The sequence below is a fragment of the Phyllobates terribilis genome, unplaced genomic scaffold (assembly GCF_046119375.1).
Source record: "Phyllobates terribilis strain yellow unplaced genomic scaffold, ASM4611937v1 Scaffold_2__4_contigs__length_985480577, whole genome shotgun sequence".
Lineage (NCBI taxonomy): Eukaryota > Metazoa > Chordata > Amphibia > Anura > Dendrobatidae > Phyllobates > Phyllobates terribilis.
The window spans coordinates 696,568,045-696,580,751 of NW_027362762.1; the positions used below are offsets into that span (position 1 = coordinate 696,568,045).

At 43.8% G+C, this 12,707-nt stretch overlaps 1 long non-coding RNA gene across 1 annotated transcript; it reads left to right on the forward strand.

Moving 5' to 3' along the window:
* Positions 1-1,576: 1,576 nt before the first annotated feature.
* On the forward strand, positions 1,577-2,123 carry LOC141252942 (uncharacterized). The gene is made up of 3 exons (XR_012314160.1): positions 1,577-1,681; positions 1,756-1,862; positions 1,981-2,123. It is a non-coding gene; the product is annotated as an uncharacterized lncRNA (long non-coding RNA).
* Positions 2,124-12,707: the final 10,584 nt, after the last annotated feature.

A 12,707-nucleotide genomic window follows, 5' to 3' on the forward strand; every position in this document is an offset into this window, starting at 1 on the left:
TATACCGGACTATTTTCAACAGATATATTTGTGTCTGAACAATCAGGAGACACCATTATTTATTTTTTACGGCCAAAAATTGCGAAAAGCAGGATAATACAGAGATTTGACCCGTGGAACTGCAAAACCACACTTGTATTTCTCGGGCCTACACTAGACTATTTTCAACAGATATATTTGTGTCTGAACAATCAGGAGACACTATTATTTATTTTTTACGGCAAAAAATGCCAAAAGCAGGATAATAGAGATTTTTTACCATGGAACAGCAAAACCACAGTTAAAATTTACTGGTGTTTACCAGACTATTTTAAACAGATATATTTGTGTCTGAACAATCAGGAGACACTATTATTTATTTTTTACGGCAAAAAAGCCAAAAGCAGGATAATAGAGATTTTTTACCGTGGAACAGCAAAACCACAGTTATAATTTACTGGTGAATACCAGATTTTTTTAAATATATATATATTTGCAGCTGAACAGTGAGCGACACCCTCAAACTGTTTTTTTTTAGATACAAACGGCACAAAACTGGATGATACAGAGATTTCTCCAGTGGAACTGCAAAACCACACTTCTGTTTCTGTGGCCTAAACCAGACTCTTTTCAACAGATATATTTGTGTCTGAAAAATCAGAGACAAACTTTTTTTTTTTGGGGGGGGGGGGGGGGACACCAATATGTTAATAAGAAGGGTATTTGTACAGTGTGAAGGAGGAAAAAAAAAAGAGCATTTAGATGAAAAAAAGGATTTTTCCTGGCCCCCGAGACCTGGAGCTAAGACCAGAAATTTCAGAAACAGGAGCACACAGGACTGTAATGCAGCGTTTGCTGGTATAACCCCACTGCGTCTCCTATACAGCCTGCCTGTCTGCCTGATATCTTGGATGGATATTAGTCCTGAGAAGGACTGTTTGTTTGATCTGGCAGCCTTTACAGACCCTACACTAACTATTTTGCAGGTAAATCTCTCCCTAGCTCAGCAGCGCTGTCCCTACACTGTCTAATCCGGAGCGACTGTGTCCAAGATGGCGACGCCCGGTTTTAAATACTCGAGGTGACGCTGTGCGGCCAGCCAATCACTGCAATGCCTACAAACAACATGGCTGCGGCATTACAGTGACTGGCTGGCAATCCCTGCATGTTCATTGGCTCTGTAAAGAGCGCCAAATATGCAGGGCGGAGACCCGAGCTCCCGCCCGAGTAACCCGGAAATGCTCGGTGCTCGCCGAACATCCCGAGTAGCGTGATGCTCGGGCGAGTACCGAGCAGTGTCGAGCATGCTCGCTCAACACTAAAGCTATGTGCCTACGATGCAGAAATGAAGCAGAAAATTTCTGCAACATTTCTGCATGTCCCTTGCCAGAAAATCGCGTGCGTTTTTTGGTCCCGTTTTTGACGCGTTTTTTACGCGTTTTTGACGCGTTTTTGTATGCGGATTTTACATGTGTTTTTGTAAGCTTATTTCATGCGTTTTTGAGCACAAATAAAGTTATTGAAAAAAAAAAAAAAAAGAGGGAAATCCTGATGTAATTTCCTAGTTCAACCCCTCGTCACCATTTTGTTTTTTGCAAAAGACAGTATGCCACAGGAATTGCAGCCCCTGCGGGTCAGCAGACCATGCCTAAACCTTCTGCTAATGACTTGCTTAAATCTCCTGCACTACAACGTTGAGCAGGTAATATAAACTAAGTTTTTTTGGGGTACATTATTTTTATGTAGTGTGTGTACTAACCTATTATTGTTCTATAGGAGCGTTTAAGGAGGAGAAGACGACCAAAAAAAATTTGGGTGCACCCTATCTTGCAGGAGCGGACGGATAAGGGCCACTTTAATGTTCTCTACCAGGATTTAAGGAGGTAAGATATATGTGAAGAAAGTATAATGTCACCCGTCTATGCTGTTTTTTTAAGGTTTTGTTTGTATACTATGTTACAAAATTATCTTTTAATATTTTTTTTTCTCTGTTTACTATAGTTTTCCTGAAAAATTTAAACAGTTCTGCCGTCTGAACATTATTGCATTTGATCGGCTGCTGAGCCTTATGTCTCCTGACCTGGACTTCCAAGACACTGTAATGCGAAGGGCCATCTCTGCTGAGGAAAGGCTGCTCATCACCTTGCGGTAAGTTGAATGTTGATTTATATGTACCTGGTTTTGTTCGCCACCCTGCGGTGATGGCTGGTGTACCTGGTTTTGTTAGCCACCCTGTGGTGATGGCTCCACTGTGTCTGTCGTTGTGTACATATTTTTGGCTTGACCATGAGATCACCATGCACAGAGATCAGATTGAAAAGGTCACTGATGTGTAAACTCTAGAGCAAACATCGTAGGCAAACAGACACAAAGTCAAAACACATTATAAATTGATATGTGTGAACTCAAGAGAAAACAAAAGGTGACCAAAAAAGATTGAAAATGTGGAGCCCCCCCAAAAAAAAAACGCGCCCATTGTTGGAATAGTTTTTTGTAATAAAGACCTTAATTTTTTAAAAGATGAATCAATAATGGATAATTACTGTTGGCTTGTATTTCTTTTTATGGCTTTTCTAATTATCTATTTTTCCTTTTCAGGTTTTTGGCCACAGAAGAGAGCTATACATCACTGCACCTCCAATTTAGGGTTGGTAAATCCACCATTTCCAGAATTGTGAGGTGCACATGTACCGTCATCTGGCAGAAGTTGCAGCCCATCGTGATGCCTTCTCCAACCGAGGAGACTTGGCTGCAGGTCGCAGCAGGCTTTCAAACTGTGGCCAATTTCCCAAACTGCATTGGTGCTGTCGATGGCAAACATGTGAGAGTTCAGCAGCCACCACGATCAGGATCACGCTTCTTTAATTATAAGAAATATTTTTCTGTGGTCCTGATGGCGGTGGCTGATGCACATTTCAAATTTGTTGCCATTGACGTTGGTGCTTATGGCAGTACTGGGGACTCTCGGGTGTTTAGATCATCACAGATTGGGCTGCAAATTCTTCAAGATGGCGTAACGCTCCCAGCCCCAAGACCTTTGCCGGGTTCCACACATCCAGTTCCTTTTGTGATGGTATCGGATGAGGCATTTCCCTTACAGACCAACCTGCTGCGCCCATACCCACGAAGGGCACTGAATGCCCGGCGGAGGATTTTCAATTATCGGCTGAGTCTTGCACGCAGATATGTGGAATGCACCTTCGGAATCATGTGTAGTCAGTGGAGGATCTTTCACACTGCCATCCAGTTGGATACGGAGACCGTTGACACTGTAATTAAGGCATGCTGTGTACTCCACAACTATGCTCATGAGTACAGCACCGAGCAAGATGAGGAGTCACAGCTATCTGAATTAATTCCAGTTATCAACTCCGGTCAGGGAAGGCCATCCAACTCTGGTGCCAGGGTGCGAGAAACCTTCGCTGACTACTTCATGAGTCCTGAAGGTGCCGTGCACTGGCAATACTCCTGTGCTGGTGTTGAGCAGCCTGACCAGCAGAGAAGATCTGATGAACAATAAAAGAAGAACTTCCTCCTTTTTTTTTAAATAAAAATGTAAAAAAAAATGTTTCTAAAAAAAATAAATTTTGGTTAAACTTAAATTTGTCTAAAATATTTCTTGAATTGCAACCTTCTACATTTTGTTTTCCGACAATACGTCAACGCAAAAGTGAACAACCCACAAAGACCAGAGCCTGTAAATTGGCATTACTACCTAGAGCGCTCTTCACAAGTACTGTCTGCTAAAGTCAACCCTCACCATTGTTATTTGCTTGCGCTAAGAACAGAACTAGCAAATAACAGTGTTGAGAGTAGTATTCATCCAAAAAATAGTTGTGGTCCAAAATATCAAAGTATATTTCTAATTTAAAAACGACTGTATACAGCCGACCACATACGTAGATTAGTTTGAACAAATTTCAAAAATGTAGAGTTCCTCTGACCTGCGCTATGGTGAGCGCAGATCAGGGGAACACTTTTTCATTACAACCCAATCCAACCACATATACACTTGAAAAGAAAAATTAACAGATAGTTTAAATAATTTTTTTAATACGTAATATAGAATAACTGTAAAAAACTTTGTAAAAACAAAAAACAACAAACTTCTAGAAAATTTAATCGGACAAACATTGCCCATAACTTGGGAAGAAATTACACACTGTGTACAGCACACCTGTCCTGTAATCAGTTTTGGGCCCTAAAATACGGGCAGCACCTGTAGGTTGTTTAATTATATAAAAAGAAACACCTTTTCTTATAGTCCCCTACGCCTGAAGCCTGGTATAGGTGACCATAAGAAAAGGTCTTTGTTAATTGTCTGATTCTCTAAAACATTGTGTATCTATCGACCTACATGTGCTGTCTGTATTTGCTAGGGTCCAAAAATGCTGACAGGGAGGGGTAAAATTATTTAACTACATGTTTTGAAGGTCTTCTTCAATGCTGTACCCAGGAAACATTTCTTGAGAAAAAGTAGAGTTGGGGGATGGTCCTCTGACAAATGATGATGCACCATGAGCCATTTGGCGACCATAACTTGGTTGCATATCTTCTGGACGGTATGCTGCAGCAACCTGCCCAAAACGCTGGGTTGCAGCTGCTGGTCGTGGTGGAGGCACACTGGGTTTGAAACAATTAAATATTCCGCATACTACGGCTGGGGGCGAGGGCATAACTGCTGCCTCTTCAATTGCCATGACCATAGCGCCTGCTGCAGTCATGTACATGTTCTGCCTATCTCGTGGCAGAGATCTGATGCGGGCAGCTTGGGCTGAGCAAAATTTATCGATGGAATCTTCCTGGGATGCCCTTTCCACAAGGCTGAGGGTTCGATTTGTGAGTGCTTCAAGCACAATAGTCCCACCCCCGTGGCTTTTGGCCTTTTTTTTGCCCGCCCTTCTTGATGCCACGAGATGAGCATAACCAGACCCCCTCCCAGTGGGCCTCAACACATCACCAGCAGAGCTTCCAGCGTCACTTGGAGCAGGAGCAGGAGAATCAGTCACCAAACCCGTCCCAATGTCCGCTGGATTGGACAAAGAATGTGAGGGACAACCAGATGCTGAAGATGCCGAAGCAGATGGATCCGGTGAGGAAAGCTGGAAAAAGTCCTCGGATTCCTCCTCTGCTTGCTCTGTGTTTGTGTCCTCTTCTGCTGTTGGGGCCATGATGTTTCCTTCAGTTCTGTATATAATAAAAGGTAAATCCCAATGTAAATACAACATTTTTGGAAACATTTCAATTAATATGTTTTGGGAATTTACCTCCGCAAACTCCTACTGGTTAGTATGAAGGCCAGCTCGTCCGCAAAAGGAAATTTTCTTTTTTTTGGTGATGAGCCACTTTGCACTGACTGGTGATACTTCACCAGCCGGTCGGTGACCGATCTCCACCGATTTTTAATATCATACACTGCAATGACAAAACCAAAACAATTTATGAACTGTTTTAACACCAAAAAGTGCAATTATAAATAGATATAAAAATAAATGTAAAAATCAAAACTTACTAATTTCCTCTTGGGCATCACGTTCCGCATTCACCCACTGGGGATACATTTGGCTCAACACAGAGGCCCAGGCGTCTTTTTTCTTCTGCTTGTCTTTGTAATCAGGACTAGCTCGGTCCCATATTTCGGGATATTTTTCAATCTACAGTGAATAATAACGTGTGTGAATATTATTTTAAAAACAAAATGGAGGAATAAAAGATTAACCCCCAAAAAATAATTAAATAAACATATGGAGATATGTACGCACACACACCAACATTAACCCCTCACCTATATTGTACGGTTCTTTCACACGTCAATCTCCGGGACGAGTGTTGATGCCATTTTCCACACACAGCGGAGACCCACACACAGACCCATTGCAAAGCATGCTCGGTCACACTTATCTGTACTAACGTGGATATGTGGACGTGAGAAATCAACCTTACAGCGTATGCAGGAGCTTTCAGTGAATGAACCTACATACACTGTACAATAATCTTTCACTTTAATAAAATCTTTTAACCAAAAAAAATAAGTGGGCTCACGCATAGTTTTAATAACTAGCAAAGGGAAAGCAGACGGTTGTTGGCTGATGTTATAGTCTGTGAAGTAGCCAATAACCATGGACCCTTCCTTTGCTATTAATACCAGGCCGCAGCAGTTATCTTAGCCTTTACTGGCTACTATATAGGAAGCCCCCCCCCCAAAAAAGTGACATGGGGTCACCCTATAAATTGTAGCCAGCAAAGGCTAGCCACTTTGCCTTTTCTGGCTACTATATATGAAGACCCCCCCCAAAAAAAGTGACATGGGGTCCCCCTATAAATTGTAGCCAGCAAAGGCTAGCCACTTTGCCTTTTCTGGCTACTATATATGAAGACCCCCCCCAAAAAAAGTGACATGGGGTCCCCCTATAAATTGTAGCCAGCAAAGGCTAGCCACTTTGCCTTTTCTGGCTACTATATATGAAGACCCCCCCCCCAAAAAGTGACATGGGGTCCCCCTATAAATTGTAGCCAGCAAAGGCTAGCCACTTTGCCTTTTCTGGCTACTATATAGGAAGACCCCCCCCCAAAAAGTGACATGGGGTCCCCCTATAAATTGTAGCCAGCAAAGGCTAGCCACTTTGCCTTTTCTGGCTACTATATATGAAGACCCCCCCAAAAAAAGTGACATGGGGTCCCCCTATAAATTGTAGCCAGCAAAGGCTAGCCACTTTGCCTTTTCTGGCTACTATATAGGAAGACCCCCCCCCAAAAAGTGACATGGGGTCCCCCTATAAATTGTAGCCAGCAAAGGCTAGCCACTTTGCCTTTTCTGGCTACTATATATGAAGACCCACCCCAAAAAAAGTGACATGGGGTCCCCCTATAAATTGTAGCCAGCAAAGGCTAGCCACTTTGCCTTTTCTGGCTACTATATATGAAGACCCCCCCCCAAAAAAGTGACATGGGGTCCCCCTATAAATTGTAGCCAGCAAAGGCTAGCCACTTTGCCTTTTCTGGCTACTATATAGGAAGACCTCCCCCAAAAAAAGTGACATGGGGTCCCCCTATAAATTGTAGCCAGCAAAGGCTAGCCACTTTGCCTTTTCTGGCTACTATATATGAAGATCCCCCCCAAAAAAAGTGACATGGGGTCCCCCTATAAATTGATGCCAGCAAAGGCTAGCCACTTTGCCTTTTCTGGCTACTATATATGAAGACCCCCCCCCCAAAAAGTGACATGGGGTCCCCCTATAAATTGTAGCCAGCAAAGGCTAGCCACTTTGCCTTTTCTGGCTACTATATAGGAAGACCCCCCCCCCAAAAAAAAGTGACATGGGGTCCCCCTATAAATTGTAGCCAGCAAAGGCTAGCCACTTTGCCTTTTCTGGCTACTATATATGAAGACCCCCCCCAAAAAAGTGACATGGGGTCCCCCTATAAATTGTAGCCAGCAAAGGCTAGCCACTTTGCCTTTTCTGGCTACTATATAGGAAACCCCCCCCCAAAAAAGTGACATGGGGTCCCCCTATAAATTGTAGCCAGCAAAGGCTAGCCACTTTGCCTTTTCTGGCTACTATATATGAAGACCCCCCCCAAAAAAAGTGACATGGGGTCCCCCTATAAATTGTAGCCAGCAAAGGCTAGCCACTTTGCCTTTTCTGGCTACTATATATGAAGACCCCCCCCCCAAAAAAGTGACATGGGGTCCCCCTATAAATTGTAGCCAGCAAAGGCTAGCCACTTTGCCTTTTCTGGCTACTATATAGGAAGACCTCCCCCAAAAAAAGTGACATGGGGTCCCCCTATAAATTGTAGCCAGCAAAGGCTAGCCACTTTGCCTTTTCTGGCTACTATATATGAAGATCCCCCCCAAAAAAAGTGACATGGGGTCCCCCTATAAATTGTAGCCAGCAAAGGCTAGCCACTTTGCCTTTTCTGGCTACTATATATGAAGACCCCCCCAAAAAAAGTGACATGGGGTCCCCCTATAAATTGTAGCCAGCAAAGGCTAGCCACTTTGCCTTTTCTGGCTACTATATATGAAGACCCCCCCCCAAAAAAAGTGACATGGGGTCCCCCTATAAATTGTAGCCAGCAAAGGCTAGCCACTTTGCCTTTTCTGGCTACTATATATGAAGACCCCCCCTAAAAAAAGTGACATGGGGTCCCCCTATAAATTGTAGCCAGCAAAGGCTAGCCACTTTGCCTTTTCTGGCTACTATATAGGAAGACCCCCCCCAAAAAAAGTGACATGGGGTCCCCCTATAAATTGTAGCCAGCAAAGGCTAGCCACTTTGCCTTTTCTGGCTACTATATATGAAGACCCCCCCCAAAAAAAGTGACATGGGGTCCCCCTATAAATTGTAGCCAGCAAAGGCTAGCCACTTTGCCTTTTCTGGCTACTATATATGAAGACCCCCCCCAAAAAAAGTGACATGGGGTCCCCCTATAAATTGTAGCCAGCAAAGGCTTGCCGCTTTGCCTTTTCTGGCTACTATATATGAAGACCCCCCCCAAAAAAAGTGACATGGGGTCCCCCTATAAATTGTAGCCAGCAAAGGCTAGCCGCTTTGCCTTTTCTGGCTACTATATATGAAGACCCCCCCCAAAAAAGTGACATGGGGTCCCCCTATAAATTGTAGCCAGCAAAGGCTAGCCGCTTTGCCTTTACTGGCTACTATATAGGAAGCTCCCCCCCAAAAAAAGTGACATGGGGTCCCTCTATAAATTGTAGCCAGCAAAGGCTAGCCGCTTTGCCTTTTCTGGCTTCTATATAGGAAGACCCCCCCCAAAAAAAGTGACATGGGGTCCCCCTATAAATTGTAGCCAGCAAAGGCTAGCCACTTTGCCTTTTCTGGCCACTATATAAGAAGACCCCCCCAAAAAAAAGGACATGGGGTCCCCCTATAAATTGTAGCCAGCAAAGGCTAGGCGGACAGCTGCGACCTGATATTAATAGCCTAGAAAGGGGCCATGGTTATAGGCCCCCTCCCAGGCTATAATATCAGCCCTCAGCTGCCCCAGATTTGGCACATCATATTTGTGTGCCAAATCTGGCACTTACCCTCGCTCTTCCACGCTGCCCTGGTGCGGTGGCAGGGGGTAATAGTGGTGGGGTTCATGTCAGCGCCAGCTGACATGAAGCCCTGGTTAGTAATGATGGGCGTCTATAAGACACCCCCATTACTAACCGACAAAGTGTTAAAAATAAAAAAGACAAACACCCAGAAAAAAATAATTTATTTGAAATAAAACACAATTTTATTTAATTCTAATTTTACTAAAAAAAAAAAATAGTTACCTGTCCACGTTCCTGCGCTGATCTGCCATGCACAGCTGTCACATCTGGAGATGTGACAGCTGTCATGGCTGCTGTAAGCTCGCACTGCCGGGAACACGTCCGCTCCCAGCAGCATGAGCCCCTGACTGAGGTCACCGGAGTGCATTCAGTCAGCGCTGCTCCGGTGACCTCCTTTACAGCCCTGTTGTACCGTGGGAATTTCTCACGATACAGCGGGGCCGTAAAGCAGCTAACCGGAGCAGCGCTGCCTGAACTCCGGCGAACCCGTTCATTCTAGCGGCGGCAGCGGTTCAGAGCGGTCACATTCTATGTGGCTGCTCTGAACTGGAGATCTTCGTGGGACACTCGTGGACTACTACGGAGGGGTAAGGATAAGGTTGTGGTTTATTATTTTATATTTTATTACAGGAGATCGATGGCTTCGGGGAATTAGGTGTCTAGGTGAGTATAGGTGTAGTTTTTTATTTTTTACTTTATTTTAGGTGGCGATCGGCGGGGACAGGTAATGTATAAACTTTTCTTTAGGTAACCACTGGCCACCAATGAAAAAAAAGGGGGCAGTAGATTACATATTATTGGGGCCAATAAACAAAAAACTTTAATAATGATAGCACCCCCCCAAAAAAAAAAATAAAAATAGGGGGGGGGGGGATAGGGTCAATAATATATGGAGGCACATATGGGGGCTATTAAATTTAATTTTGGGGCACATTTTACAGCAGGATCAGTCTGATGGGAACTACTGCTCCCATCGAGCTGATCCTGCTGGCATGAGTGGACGGGGGACAGACATAGGCCGATGGGAGTAGTAGTGTCACATCGGATTATGTCTGCCTGCTGACACCCGCGCACACAGACCCCACACAGACCCCACACAGACCCCACATACACACCACACAGACACATACAGACCACATACACACCACACAGACACATACAGACACTTACCACACTAATCATGAATCCCACGTTGACATTCATCCGCTTGTACCATCCCACGTTAGCAGCCATGATCCTGAGAGACGGGAATATTATGGGATTCTCGTCTTCCTGGATTATGGGATGCTCATGGGATCGATGTATGGAACGCCCAATTGTGACGTCACTTCCTATTTGCTGCGGTTTTGAGGTACAAGACCGCAGCAAATGCGCTTCACTTCCGCAATTATTTTTACATATTTGCGGATTTGAAGCGGCCCAATGCAAGTCAATGGCGGCGATTACGCCGCGCTTCCGCAAAATTAAATGACATGCTGCGGATTTTTCCGCGGAGCATAAACGCAGCGGAAAAAAACGCAGCGTGGGCATTGACAGTGCGTCTTCTCATTGAGGACCATGGGGGGCGGATTACCAAGCGTTTTTGGAGCGTTTATGCTGCGGAAATTCCGCAGCATAAACGCTTGTAAAACGCTACGTGGGCACACAGCCTAATACTTAACAAAAAAGTGTGAAACAACTGAAAATATGTCTTATATTCTAGGTTCTTCAAAGTAGCCACCTTTTGCTTTGATGACTGCTTTGCACACTCATGGCATTCTCTTGATGAGCTTCAAGAGGTAGTCACCGGAAATGGTTTTCACTTAACAGGTGTGAAGTTTAATAAGTGGGATTTCTTGCCTTATAAATGGGGTTGGGACCATCAGTTGTGTTGTGCAGAAGTCTGGTGGATACACAGCTAATAGTCCTACTGAATAGACTATTAGAATTTGTATTATGGCAAGAAAAAAGCAGCTAAGTAAAGAAAAACGAGTGGCCATCATTACTTTAAGAAATGAAGGTCAGTCAGTCCGAAAAATTGGGAAAACTTTGAAAGTGTGCCCAAGTGCAGTTACAAAAACCATCAAGCGCTACAAAGAAACTGGCTCACATGAGGACCGCCCCAGGAAAGTAAGACCAAGGGTCACCTCTGCTTCTGAGGATAAGTTTATCCGAGTCACCAGCCTCAGAAATCGCAGGTTAACAGCAGCTCAGATTAGAGACCAGGTCAATGCCACACAGAGTTCTAGCAGCAGACACATCTCTATAACAACTGTTAAGAGGAGACTTTGTGCAGCAGGCCTTCATGGTAAAATAGCTGCTAGGAAACCACTGCTAAGGACAGGCAACAAGCAGAAGAGACTTGTTTGGGCTAAAAAACACAAGGAATGGACATTAGACAAGTGGAAATCTGTGCTTTTGTCTGATGAGTCCAAATTTGAGATCTTTGGTTCCAACCACCATGTCTTTGTGCGATGCAGAAAAGGTGAACGGATTGACTCTACATGCCTGGTCCCCACCGTGAAGCATAGAGGAGGAGGTGTGATGGTGTGGGGGTGCTTTGCTGGTGACACTGTTGGGGATTTATTCAAAATTGAAGTTATGTTTTTTTTACCATTTTTATTCTTTTTTTAACTATTAACTTGGTCACACTATATAAATCCATGCCGGTTGCATGGATTTATATAGTGTGACCAAGTTGTCAAGCACTTTTCCAAGTGATGCTAAAATCACTTGTAAAAGTGCTTGATAACCCGCATGCAGAAATGCATGCAAAAACACTTGACAAATGCTTCTACCTGGCAGGAAAAACGCATGTAAAATCCGCATGCGTTCTTCCTGCAGGGAGATGCAGAAAAAATCTGCAGCATTTCTGCATCGTGGGCACTTAGCCTTAGACTTCTACAAGGCATAGGTATAATTTGTAACAAATTGAATATATCCTCATGGGGTTCACTTGGAAATGGGCTAAGATTAAAATTTGGACTGAAATGCAGTTACCTGATATTGTTGCTATGTGTGTTTTAATATAAAAATAATAAAGATAAAGATTTTCTTAATTTGACTATGTACTAAGTAATGATTTGATACTATTACAGTATGTGACTGTAGAGATACAGATATTTGAACCTTGTGTATAAATTAAATTCTGGCCTCGTAAAAATGCAGAGATCTGTTTCATATAGAACCTAAAGTCCCAAAATGCCTTGAATCTTCGTGTGCCTTTTATTTACGATGAATTCAGCTCCAAATGCAAGGCATTTCTCTTTGTAAATGTTAGGTGAAATACAGGTGAACGTGATAAAATCAACATATTTTCTGAACATATTGGGCTCTCCATACTGTGTTTTGCTATAAAAATATAAAGTTCCCTTATTTCTGTAGGTTAGTAGTACTGTTGAGCAAGAACTTAAATGCTCAGGTGCTCGAAGCTCGGGCCGAGATCACCGTGATACTCGGGTGCTCGTCCAGAGCAACGAGCCCAATGTTAGTCTATGGGAGACCCGAGCATTTTTGCGGAGGCAGCCCCGGCAGTCTGTAGAAAGCCTAAAACATGCCCAAAACGATAGTGACAGTGCTCAAAACACATGGGAACAGCATGGGCATTGCTCCAGGAAGCATTTCTGACCCCCAGGTCACTGCTGTCAACAACGTGGTCAGAGGTATTAAGCCACTTTAATGGGCT